Source organism: Neolamprologus brichardi, chromosome 1, assembly GCF_056152115.1.
Source record: "Neolamprologus brichardi isolate AB-2024 chromosome 1, ASM5615211v1, whole genome shotgun sequence".
Classification (NCBI taxonomy): Eukaryota; Metazoa; Chordata; class Actinopteri; order Cichliformes; family Cichlidae; genus Neolamprologus; species Neolamprologus brichardi.
This window is the reverse complement of record NC_142104.1, coordinates 15614098-15626892: the sequence shown is the minus strand read 5'-3', so window position 1 is coordinate 15626892 and position 12795 is coordinate 15614098. Positions and strand designations below refer to the sequence as shown.

The window sequence follows — 12795 nt, the reverse complement described above, 5'->3', positions numbered from 1 at the left end:
AAGAAAATACAAACAGTCTTGTGTTTTGATTGAAGTCAGTCCTGGAAACCTTGATTTGTATTTGTTTAATTTCAAAGGAAAATTGGATTTTAAACTTAGCTGGTTACTTTTTCCTTTTCACTTTGACTCTCTAGGAGTGAAATCTGTGATTTCACAATCAGTTTTTATTAATATCTTATTTTGATTTTGTCTTGATGTTGGTGTTCTATATTGTTTACTGTTGTTGTATTTTTATTTTTAGTAGTTATATTATTTCTTATTTTATGTTCAGTGCTTTGGTCAGTGCTGGCTGTTTTTAAAGTGCTTTATAAATAAAGTTGGCTTGGCAACGTGATTACACTGATTAAAAAATAACAAACACAAAAGCAAAGCTTGAATTTAGTGAACTCTGAACTTTATTTAAGATTTAAAGATGCACAGTTTTCACCTGTTTTGCAATCAAGTCTAACCCAAACCAGTCAAGGTAGATGATTTAGGTTATTTTATTTAAGATCTCGAGACATAAAGACATGAATCTAAATCCCTTACTTAACTCTGTTTTCTACAGGGAAAAAAATATAAATATACTGAACAACAAGTCGAAGTGCCTTGAGGTAACTGTTGTTCTTATTTGGTGCTATCTAAATAAAACTGAATTGAACTGAAGTTTGTGTATGTAAACATACACCACATTTACACACAGCCACCTATGGATGCATAAAAGCAGCTACTTTGTGGTTAAATGTGCTCCTTAAAACAAGCAAATGATCCATGCAGCACGCAGCATATTGGAAATTATTAATTGATGAAACTGCAAATCAGCAGGAAGATGATACTTAAATTAGGGTGCTTTTCCAGAAATAAATAGCATCTTGCTTTGAACAGTGAACTGCCGACTGTACAGACAACATTGTTTATTAGTATTCGACTTCTCTGATGTGATTTACATGGATCCAGCAGCCCCATACGCTCAAGCCCCTCGACGCTGTTCATCACGACACACTTAGATTCATTACAGGTGACAGTTTTAGAGCACATCATTGTATCCTCTGTGAGGTGAGAAAACAGTGCTTCTTGTTTACTGACAAAGCTATATCACACAAACTAAATTTATACATTTCATCGCTTTTAAAAGTGAATGATAGGATATTGTACTAAATGAGAGCATGGGAATGATAAGTAGGACAGCAACTTCTTTTTATCCACCCAGCTTGTAATTAAATTGGACACACTTGTAATACAGAATGTACCTGTTTCTTTTATTTGTTATGCACGGTCACGCGCACTAGGTGGTCCACACTATTAGGAATTACCATATCCTTTAACATAAGCAAAAGCAACCATCACATTATGCTCTCTGTACTATAAATAAAAAGACCACACACTGGTAGTGTTGGTAGTGTTACTCTATGTGTGTGTGTGTGTGTGTGTGTGTGCGCGCGCATGTGTGGATAGACCATTGTCATTTTATATATGCTCCCTATTTCGTTCCACAAGTAAAGTAATTACAGCCAATTCTTTTTAAGATATGGTAAATAATACAGTCACGTTGTTTTTTAGTTATTTGGGTCTTCATTGTTGATTTCCTAAAACTAATTTTAGTCCTTGTTGGGATGGATACTACCTTTTACCTGAATAGCAATCATACAGTATCAAAAGTTGATGAATGAATCTGTTACCTGTTTCAATCGCAGCTCTCTGGAGAGACTGTAAAATGGTAAAACCGAGCTTCACACCGAGAGACAAAGAAGGATTCAGGTAACACTGAGTAGTCGGCTGTGTCCTTCACAAGCCTGCAGGGGCCTTGTGGATATAGGATTTCATTTGCTTTCTATTTGAATGCTCACCGGATATTTATTTATTGGATCTTGAATGTAGAAGGCCTTGACCACACTGAAAAGCAGAAGTCCTTGTATCCTTTTCTTGAATTTCTCCTACTTTTATCTTCCCCTTTCACAATCCTTCACAGCTACCTCACCTGTTCATTTATCATTTCCTTTTTCCTGTCCTTTTCCCACCAGTTCTCGAGACAGACTACACGCTAACTTTAAGTGTTAAGTGACTTCTGGTCAGACAGACGTAAGTACTCAGGCAAGGTGATGTGACTGATTAAGTGACGTGTGTGTGTGACTTCTTCGGTACACAATGTGTGTTCCATCAAACTGATTACAGATAGCAGACGGCAGCTGGCAGCTGCCTGTGATCAACACTAGTGCGCATACACATTAAGTTGCATTGTAACAGACAAAACTAGGTTGCAACGAGCACATATTACATAGTTAGTGAATTACAAATCCATTTGGAATCCATGTTGTTATGAAAAAATATGCCATAAATAACAGATGTTGTTTAAACTATTTCCCATGACTGTAAGAATTGTTCTTCAGCATCGTCCTCAATAAAAAGCCATCTGCGACACACACACAAAAAAAGCAGAGACCCATAAAAAATAAAGCTTTGACATTATGAGACCCTGGGTGCAGACAACAATCTCACAGAGTCCTTCAGTATGTTTTAATAAATGTTTTAATATGTTTTAAAAATAATATAGGGTTAAATAACCCTAGACAATTTGTTTCTAGCACTCTATTCCGAAAACATTTGTTCCTATTTCTTTCATTTAATCTGTAAAAATGGCAAAAATAGCACAGTCTGACAAACATAAAATAATATTTTTGCACTAACAAGATGATTCCCAAAGTGTTATTAGCTGAAAACTTGGCATAGTCTGCAGTGTGTCCTTAAAATGTTTTTTGGGGAAATTCGACAAGTGGAGGACAAACGTAGAGACGGCATGACTAACTACAGCAGATGAATAGTGTTTGAAAGTCATGTCCTACAGACAGAGAGAGACACGTCCAGCACTTTGGCTCATTCACCTGCTGTCCGTTGAAGCCTCATCAGAAATGGTCTCAGTAGACGCTTGGCTGTCACAAGGCCATTCTCAAGGAAAGGAAACAGGGAGAAAAGGCTGATGTATTCCAAAATTACGCAAGAACTGGACTGAAATGCAAACTTTAAATTTAGGTAATCTGTGAAACACTTAGGAGGTCATACTTTGTAACTGCATGCTGACAGACAATGGACCAAAAGACAACCAATATCCAAAAAAGAGCTTTGGAATTACGCCTGGAGAACTATTGGAGACTTTTTTGAGAAATTACAAGAAAGCTTGCCTAAGAGAGTTCTGATTAAAGCTAATTAAATGTGGGCATATCAGATGTTTACTATCAAGCTTGTTAGAAATGTACAAACTGTGTATTACCTTATATAATGCATTTCCATGTATGTTTGAACGTTTCATGAATTCCCACATATTTTTCTGCAAAGAACTGAAAAATGTCTTGAGAGTCATGCACTGAAATGAGCACATAAATATCATTTTTAACAGCTTTCCTGCTGAGTTGTACATATACCCTGCGTGTTTTTCTTTCTCCCTCTCATACTTGAGGTAGCACATAAAGATATATAGCAATAAACCACAAATTAAAATGAAGCCATTAAATATGGAATTAACACTACTGAATGTAAAATACTGAAACATTACCTCTGCAAATATTTTATGAGGGAGGAAATTCATTTAACTGTTTAGCTAAGCCTAAAGGATAAACAAAATGTGTTTTTATGTGTAATACTAAAGATTTGTTTGTTTACAAGACAACTCCACAGGGAACGTTTCATAAATAACCTTTCATAACTTTATGCAGTTAAGATTTTTAGCTTAAATTGAAGGGGGGTTTTTTTGTGTTTTTTTTTAATGTAATCAACAGCTCCATCTATTAATTTTGATGACACAACACGTGTTTTGCTTTAAACAAATACATTTATAACAAATGTGCCTTTCTGCAGCCATCTTATGCTCTACTTCAGGATTGGAGGCATTACAAACCTGCCCAGTGTATGTTTTCCCTCACTACTCGAGCCAAAACACACACCATTCAGGGTAGACGACTGGCTTCCTTGTGTCTAATTCTGCTGAAGGTTGGAGGTCCTCATTATTGTCACCAATTGTTGTTCAAATGTGATTGTCAGGTGTGTCTTTGTAATATTGTAAGAGCTTAATCTTGTATATTTTCATTATAGTCAAATGACAAAAAACAGAATGATATATAGAGAGAGATAAACTACACAGAAGACAAACAAAAGCTAACCTGTGGTTGCTGTTTATGTGGAACACCGTAAAGGTGGTACGGTCGATGATAATCAACAAAAACGAATGCCTTTAACCTTTAGGGGACATAGTTTATGTATTGATTTGTTTGATTAACAACTTAAGATGTAATCAGCTGTAATACACACTGTAGCAAAATTGCATTGAGGTACATAGGGGTTACATGTGTAGAAAGTGATGCATGAAACAAATGCAAAAGGAGAACGTAATATTGCATTCACAGGGCAATGGTTAGACAAATGAACTGCACTGATACGGTGTCCAACAAACCACAGCAAGAGAGACGCAGAGAGAGATGGGAGAGAGTGAGAAAGAGGCGACAGTTTCATGTTTAAAAGAAGTAAAATAGTTTTACATTTGTTCTCGGTTCACAGCCACACACTGATTTCCTGTACACACACAAGCACATAACTTCCATGTTCTACTTATGAATGACAACTTGCAGTCATTATTCAAATAACTGAAGCGAAGGCTTAGAAAGCGAGGAGTGAAAATAGGCAGAGAATGAGAGAAGGTGTGAAGGCGGAAGATGGGAAGAACTGAGAGAACAGTGAGAAAGTTTGCAGACTCAGTATTGCTGTATTTGGTGTGTTCACTCAGCCAGCTCATGTCGATAATCTTAAAAGTGCATACGTGTGCGTGCAGTATATGTGTGCCTCTCCTCATGTTTTTTTTTGCCCGTCCGTGATTTTCGACCCCTCATATCCGCTCCGACTGCCTTTATCTTACATGAAATCCTTCCTGCCAAACTATTGGTCTATCACCCCATCTCGCTTTTCTGTTAGCTGACAACCACAGAGCTGTGAAGATGTTGCAGTTGGTAGGTTAATTGAAATCTGGTGGCAAATGAATTAAAGTTACTGATACAGTATGTTTTTTCATTCATGTTTCATTTGCCTTGAAACTGCACTTTATATTCAGTAATTTAAAAATATATTAATAATATTAGTTTCAAAGGGATTGTTCCACATTTTAGGTACAATGTTTATTTGTTTTTTTTGCATGCACTAGATGAGAAAAGAACAAGCCTGTTTACTAAGAGCAAAGCAAAGCAAAGTCATTACAGTAGTAATGCTTTCCAGCTTAGAAAATTAAATGAATTTTTAAAAATGTGTTTGAGATGAGATGTGGTAAGAACAAGTACTTAGCATATTCTACTGTGAGTACAATAAACAGTGGCGTGACCCCAAACCTGTGGAGCAATTTACCTAACATTTAATCAATTGTATATTCAGAAATATGACACACACAAAAAACATCAACGCACTGAAATCAGTCTACATTTTGGAAAAATGTTTCCTGCACTCTAAATTTAGCAAAACTGGTTAACATTTGCTATAATCTCTACATGTAAGTAAGACTCTTTGCTTTTGTGTGCATTCACAGATTCCACTCAGCATGTGTTGGAACTGTCAGCTGCATAAGCGAATGTTTGGAGAGCCCCAGTTGGATTTTAACTCTATTTTTAGGGTTTTGTTCTGTTGTTATTTGCTGTATTCCACTTTTGCTAGTGCCTCAGCCAAACTAATCTCCGAGGTTTCATTAAAGTTTCACCCTTTGTAGCGCAATTAAGCACACAATATCATGCATCACACATTTTTTTAAACCACTAAAGTAATATGAATCATGCGTGTTGGAAGGGAGATAACAGGAAAAGAAAAGAAGAGGTGTATGAATGACAGAAAAAGTGAAATTTGCAGAAATAAAACCTGGAGTGTGTCTTTTTTTTTGCCCCTTAGAATGACATGGAGATGAACTGTTGGCATAGGGCCAGACAATCTCTCGGTATCTCTATGGCTTCTCAGTGTGCTACAGTCAAGGTCAGGGAAAATGGGTGAACTCCCCCTTTAATAAGAGGTACATTAGGAGGAATAAGAGCTAATACAAGGACGAGAACATCAGTTATCTCTTCTTTTCTCTCAGCTCCTCTCATTCTCTTGTGTCGTTTTTTTTCCAATTCTCTCAGCTGTTCTGTCCTTCTCTAGCCATTATTGGGGGTGGGGGCTTTATAAAACCACCCTCCGCTCCAACCCCCCATAACATACACACTATCTTTTCCAGGTCTACAGTATAAGCACGGCATGTGCAGTGTGCTCTCTTCCCTCAGTATGTGCAAACTTATGAGTGTGTGTGTGTGTGTTTGGGTGCGGGTGTGAATGTGTGAGGATGCCAAAGCAGTTAACAGCAGCAGGCTAAGAATAGTTTAGACTCGTCTGCTCTTCCCTCCTTCTATCGCCACTCTGCTGTACAGCCCGACATTTCTTTTTAAACCTCGACCCGTTTTCACATTGAGCCTCAACAGATTCATAAAGAAGCTTTATTCCTTTGAAATCCAATGTGTAAGCAGTACCGTATACGTAACCTTCAAACCGTCAGGTTGGAAACTGTACATTTAAATGCTTCTGAAGTAACTATAACCTTGTGCTTTGTGAATTGCTGTGAGTTGTGATTTCTGTAAAGCATTATGCTGAAGCAATACATAGGGCTTTTCATCTATACATATGTGTGTGTACCTAGATGGTTCAATGTGACACTAAATTAATGTATAGAAATCTAAAGCACAACAAGAAAAACAATCCCTTTCACCAGCTTTTTTTTAAGCTCTCTAATTACCTTCTCCTCTAAGTGTTGACATCGCAGTCCTTTTTAGTGGGGGCTAGGGGAGTGGGGGTCTTCTAATGCGATGGCTGAGGCTCTCAACTTTTCAGCTTGCTGCAGTTTCTCTTGGCCATTGTTTTTTGAGTTAAGACTAGTACCCTGAAACTATTCCTTGGTTATCGAACCTCTCTAGGGCATTTCATTGGCAAAACCTTAATGCTACATTTTTAAAGTCAGATGAGGTGTTAACTTTGGGTTCATGGTGTCCCAGACACCAAAAATAATGCCACAGGAAAGAATCATTCTCATAACATTAGTTTTCTTTGCCTACTGAGTACTCAGAGGTGTTCCCTTTCACTAATAGGAAGGAAATCACAATAGACCTGCAGCTTCTAAAATACTCATACTAACCCATCTTTCTTCCTCATACTCATTTTGAACTTTAACAGGCCATCTTCACCATGTCTACATCCCTAATTGCATAGAGTTGCTGTCATTTGTGTTAACTCACGTGTGATTAGCTATTTGTGTTAACAGGCTGTACATACCTGTATGGATATATACACACACAGACTTCTATTAAGAATAACTCAACTGTTATCCTTAATATAGTAGCCTTATATAGTAATGATACATCTATAGTTAGCCATGGGGTGGCAAATGGACTGGTTCTTATATAGTGCTTTTCTACTCTGAGCAATCAAAGCACTTTTATACAGTTTTATGGATATCTCATTACACAGACACTTTTTTCTATCTAACACATATTCATACTCGGTGGATAGGTGAGTAACGCTTAGTACTCTAGGGCTTAGTATCTTGCCCAGGGATATCTGACATGCAGACTGGAGCAGATTAGTGACCTGCTCTACCTCCAGGGCCACAGCCACCCTTAGCATAAACAGACCATTATATTTCTAGTAAGTGTTATCACCTGTCAAAACCTTGCTGGTATTCAGTTTGTTCACCTCATTTTTTTAAGTTATGGGATTAATGTATGTTTTTGGTCTTTTAGCAACATTTTGGTTAGAACTTAGCATCGATGTCAACTAGCTAACTAACCTGGGCCTACTTGTAAACGTCAAACCAAAAATGTCTGCAGTAAATGTCTTTGAAAACAACAACTCTGATAACTTTACTAGAGTTCAAAGAATTTGGATACATTTTTAACTCTCAGCGGTGTCTCAGCGTATTTGAATTTGGGAACCGAAAGGGTATTTGGACCTGGTAAGTTGCTAATTACATCAGACTCAACAAGGAGATTCTTTCCCTTCCTTGTCTCTCTATGGCTCTTGCCTTTCTATTTCTATTTCTCGCTTCCTTCCTCTGTCTTTCTCTCTTTTCATTTAAAACACATATGACACATTGCCAGACTTTTCTCCTTGATCTTGGAGGCTCTTTCACATTTTTTCACATGCATTTTTGTTTAATTCCATCTCGGAAAACTTATCTAATAAACTCCAGCTTGCACAAACACACAGAGCAAGAACCACATGTGCGTAAACCAACTGCACAGTCTCTGTGTGTGCCGATATAAGTGCATGCTTATAGTTCTTTTAATATTCTCTTTTATTTGCTTTTCTTTCATGTTGAGAGGCTGTCAGTTTCTGCATCTATAAGTCTGTTTTTATATGCTTTTTTCTGCTTTTCACCATTCCTCCTCTTTTTCTGCCTCTTACTTTATGCCATCCTGTCTTTCCAATCCCCTTCTCTGACTTTTTCCCCCCTCTTATCAACACTCCTACCACACGCTTACGCATCTAATAGAACCCAGTTGGAAGGTAAAATCCTACCTGTTGGGATAATGAATTGGAGATTTTGTAAAAGTCTCGAGTATTGTGTGCAGTATTAGTAATAGCATCTGCTTGTATAGTGATAAAGAATCGACCCTTTCAGTACTGTTTCCGTGTCTAAGCTGCTTCTGTATTGGCTGAGGCTCTCGCCTTTTCAGTTCTGCAGCACTATGTTGCTTGTCTTCTGAATAGGCGTGTAAAGGCTAGACAGCTTTTTATTAGTACTATTTATGTGTAACAGGCCTTTAAGCTAAGCTTTCACAAAACTCAGAGTGTACACTACAGCCTCTGGGCTGGAAGCAATAATTCAACATATTAATTACTAACCAAGCATTGTGGATAGTGGCAGCTCCGAAAAAGTCTACCATCCACTTCCAATGCAGTTGGCTGAGGTTTTGTCAGTTTTCAGTGTCTCCCACCTGCTATATGATGGCAATCAGCTACAGTATCATTGACCACACAATCATTGGTGCTGAACTTCAATGAGTGATCCTAAACATACAAGTATTGTATTTATTTAAGTACAAACTTACCATTATGTTTATATTATATTAATATATTATATTATATTAATATGTTTACTATTACTGAAATTATAACAAACCAGTACTACATAACTTTTTTAACTTAACTAATCCTCCAAAACCTCAACAGTATTTAAATTTGTGGTGTATGCAATAAAAATTATAGCATTTTTTTGTTTGGTTTGGTTTATTCACGTATTTGCTTTCTTTGTTTGTTTTCAAATACTTTCAGACATCAGGTCATATCAGGTATTAACCAAGCAGCAACCCCCAGGGTAACAAGTGAACCCTACATAGAGATGCGGAAAAAAAAAGTTTCTATAGCGAGCACTTTATGTAGACTTCAAAAGTGTGTCAGTATGAAATGGCCCACTAAAAGGCAACCATGAATGACTAATGAAGACTAAGAATGGTTAAAGTTTAGGGCATGGCTAACACAAGGAACTGTAGTGGATCTACAAGGCCTCTACTTTACAATTTCTGGTAAGTGAATTCTACTTTTTGTAGCTCGAGTTGCTTATGGGGCAACATTAATAGGATTAACTAAGAAATAACATAGCCTGCTATGCCCAAGAGCTTTGTGCTCCTGGTTTGGTGAGTTAAATCTTAGTGTTGTATTAATTTTTAGTAATTAATATACATGTCTCTATGTGCATTGCATCTGTACATATTATGAATGCATCTTGCAACACTGAGCTGGTAAATTAGCACTCCATATTCTTGTCTAACATTTGGTTCCAAAGACACTGAGGCTTCAAAATGCTGAGTCCAAAACCTAAAGGTGCATCCATGTTTTATTTACAGTGGGAGAACAATGATCACTGGAGTTAAAGGTTTTCAACACTCTGTCGCATTGTGTTGCATTCACTTGCCTTACCTAGAAGTGGCTAACCATTTCAGACTCAACAAGCAGATAATATACTGGATAATTACTGTCAGTGTTTTTATCATAACTGTTAGTGTTGCATATGAATGATTGGACTAAATAGGCATATTTTATCACTAATTTAATTCCAAATTTATAATTATAAGCTTTAAAACCGATTACATTTTCATAATATTTAAAAATTGAACAGGGGCATAAGACTAACACAATAACAGTCATACCAGTTTTAGATCTTAACATAAATTAAATTAAAATTAAATAAAAATAAATTTTATTTACTGACTATCTGATGTTTATTCCACTACCCCAATACAAAAGAGAAAAAGAAGATTTTGTCCGTGTTGCACAAAGCACAGAAAAATGACAAACTCAGCAACAGTTTAACTGATCAGAAACACTGTCTTGGTAGCACAAAACAACCCACACACCTCGCTGTCAACAGTTTTCTTCTGGTCTGTCTTATAGTGAAAAGGTCCCTTTCCTGAAAAGTGTTGACAGTGTGGTCAAGATTTGTTCCATTTCAGTTTTATTTACATGGATTTGTGATCATTTTTGTATTCGGCGTTCATGACATTTCAGCAACAAATGTAACTTTCTTCTTAAAAAAGTCCACAAATTAAACCTATTGCTTTTGGCTGCAAAGACAGTTCCGAACAAAACACATAATATTCAGCTGCGTGCTCGGATTCCCACACATAAACATGTATTAAATGTATGAAAAAAGCAAATCTGTCTACAAAAGCACATGATGAAACTTTTGAGGCTTTGGCATTTCACCTGTGGAATGTTCTTTCTGCACCTTTAACTTTGTAGCTGCAAAATAGATCGCTCCACATCAGGTCATAAGGATTTCATATGTTTTCTAATGAAACTACAGTGTTACAGGAAATTGCACTAGCATCAATCTAACGTCAGCATTAATTTTGAGTATGCCTATGTGTCTAAACCCAGGGTTCTCAAAGTGTAGCCCAGCTAGTGCAAGCCAGTGCAAGGAAAAAGTATGAACTACTATACATTCACTTTCTCCAGAATCCATGTCACAGTATAACACAACTCAGAACATGAAGTTGAAATCTTCTGTTCTGGCCATCCTAGCAGATTAAAAATTCTTAAAACTGACAAATACACAGAACAGCACACAACAACACAACAAAATGGTTGGCATGAAAATCAAACACACATATATGTTACAAGCCAGCTGCAAACGTCTTTGTAACTGCTTCTGACAGAGTTTGAAGGTTGGTTAATAGCCACTGTATAAATACAGAGCTCATGTTACTGGATTAATCACTGGTGAATCTGTGCGTCTCCTGACGTGACACCGGCTGGCGATGGAGCATGGAACAAATAATTAGCTCTTAGTGAGAATCTGGCATGTGGAACAAACACCTTGACAATTGCATGGTGGTAGTGGATAGAGAGGCATATAATTGTGATGGGATATGACAGGAATGATGATGACCTGTATTTTGTCTTTTTCTCATTTTTTTGTGTTTGTGTGTGTGTGTGTGTGTTTTGGGGGTGGGGGGGTGGGGTGTTACTTGCATAATTTCAGCCAAAAAAGTGTGATAAAATTGATTCTTCAGGTTTTCATTGACTGATTAGCTTCATCTCAGTAGGGTTGCAAAATTCAAATGCGGGGCATTCAAAGGCAATCACAATCATTTCATATTCAAATGCGGCTCTGCCGAGATTTCTTTAAACTTCCTTCTGGATATACAGCTGGCAAGCAGGGTCTGGTATGTGGTAATTACAGCTTTAAAAGAAAAAAAGGTGATTAATAAAATTCGTATTTTTAGAATTATTGGCTAAATGAGCTGAACTTTGATTTTTCTGATGTATATTGATAGAGAGCGACTACGGGACAATGTAAGCTACAATTTTAAACATAAAGACAGCCAAAATGTGGACACCTGCTAAATACACATGTGTGCACTCATGTGATACTGGAACAGCAGGATGCAGTACTGCACAATTAATCTCTTGTCATAGACGTGCATGCATACACACACACTGTCACACATCTCCAGATGAGCATTTTTAACAATTCGATTGTTACACTTCCAGGCACGCACATTCCTCTGAGGCTTACTTAGATGGTCCCAGATCTTGCGAAACACACAACACATAGAGAGCAACAGAGTTTAAACTGAGAGCATTATAAATGCTTAGAGGATTCAATTTTTTAGCGCATGCTCCTTTAACAACTGGCCACCCTCTCGAGTTACGGAGCCTGTATATCACACCCTGGAAACCAAAGTGTGCCTTTGTCTTAACCATAAACTGATTTTTTTTTTCCCCTTTAAGGTTACATCATTTCTTTTTCTGTTAGCACTTATAAAAAAAAGAGTGACAGGTAACAATCAAGAGAGGGAAAAGGTAGAAGAATTGAGTCCTTGTCTACAACATCACTGATGTTCATCCTGTTCCTTCCATAAACCAGACAACCATAGGTAATTCAGAGCAATTTTATACTTCCCTTATGTTTGTCAAATAATTTCTACTGTTGCCTTATGAGGCGCTGAACAAAAATAGATCGCTAATCTGCTGTTTCAGACTTCCCAGGTTGTCTGGGAAAGAGTTACTTACTGTCCCCAGTGACAAAACTAAACATGCAGCATTCAGTTTTAATTCTGCTTCCAAAACTTCCAAAAGAGAAAAAAAAAACTTTTAGTATTTGAAATATTACATTTTATAAAACAAAATTTAAAATGAATCCGTGTCCTGCAGTGTGCAGTTTTATATTTCTTTTACTTCTGTGTCAGTTTATTTCTATCTTCTATTATATTTTATCAATTTAAATATTGAGAAATACTTCCTTTTTTTATAGATAAACAACAACAA

The 12795-nt window shown here is 36.9% G+C and overlaps 1 protein-coding gene across 2 annotated transcripts in view; it reads right to left on the bottom strand.

The window, feature by feature from the left end:
* LOC102783723 (CUB and sushi domain-containing protein 1-like) overlaps nt 1-12795 on the bottom strand; it is a 448866-nt gene that overhangs the window by 398649 nt on the left and 37422 nt on the right. The gene's annotated exons all lie outside the window — the stretch shown is intronic.